Below are 1,204 nucleotides of genomic sequence, written 5' to 3'. Positions count from 1 at the left end.
ACATCTGCATCAGATTGGGGGTAGGCAATCTATTGTTTGTTCCTCCTCCTACCATTTTATTGCTTTTATTATAAAACAAATTATTTTAATTTCATTATAAGTCTCATGATAGACACCAGAATCCCATTTTACAGATACAAAAACTGGGAACAAAATGTCAGAACAAACAAATGAGAAGACTCTCGTTACCTCTTCCACTTTAAGGCCCACTTGTTGGCACTATCATTTTAGCCCCAGGACCCCAACAAGAAAACCTCATCTCCCCATTTTCCACATTCCACGTGGGGCAGACAGAAGGGAAGAAGGCTTATTGAATGAGTGAACCAAAGACAGCCTTTCATCTGGCAGACCTTTCAACCCTGGATAAATGCTAGGAATTGTGTTCTGAAAAATGACAGCCAGCCCAGTCCTGATATTTATGACATGCTTCTTGGCCTTCCTGGGGAGTGGTGCTCTCTGCTCTTAAATTTATGGTCTTCTGGTGCAGTCCTAGGCTGGCTAGGGGATTGTAAATGGGCTGTTTGCTAATAATGTATGCAGATGGTGCAGGAGGTGGCATGATCCTTGGCCCTGGGGTCAGACAAGAGCCCTCCCCACCCAGGAAGTGGGTGCTCCAGTCCCACTGGAAGCATCTCCTCCTCCTCCTCCTCCTCCATTTTCCCCTTTGCAAAGACCTCAAAGTTTATAGATAAATCAGTGTGCCCTAACCATCATCTCTCATTATTTTTGACATGGTTCCATATTACCCCTCCTTTCTTAATATTTATATTTAAAGTGACTCACTGCCCCCTAAAGGCTAGATGACCTACGGCCATAAAACACCAGGTGCATTCTCCAGCCATACCTGGGCCTGGGACAAATTGTTTGGAGACTCCCATGGGACCCTCTGCAGGGCTTGGGGAAATAGGGGAGGATTCGATTCATATCCTCACCTGCTCTTAGAAGGGAGACCTCTGAGAGGAGAGTCAAGGCTAGGGGGCTTAGCCTCCCTGAGTCCCCCTAAAGCTATGTGAGTTAGATTTTATTAAAGAAGCAGTGAATTTCCTTTCCAGGGGGTTCTGAAAGTCTTCAGGTGGGACGTTTCATTAGAATAAGCCTTTCAATGCCAGAGGACTGACCCAAGGGTGGCCCAGGTACTAGGAGATTCCTTAGAGGAGCACAAGTAACCACCCTACCTGCCATGCATTTTCAGAAGAACACAATT

Source organism: Urocitellus parryii, chromosome 5 (assembly GCF_045843805.1).
Source record: "Urocitellus parryii isolate mUroPar1 chromosome 5, mUroPar1.hap1, whole genome shotgun sequence".
NCBI lineage: Eukaryota > Metazoa > Chordata > Mammalia > Rodentia > Sciuridae > Urocitellus > Urocitellus parryii.
This window is presented reverse-complemented; position numbering follows the sequence as displayed.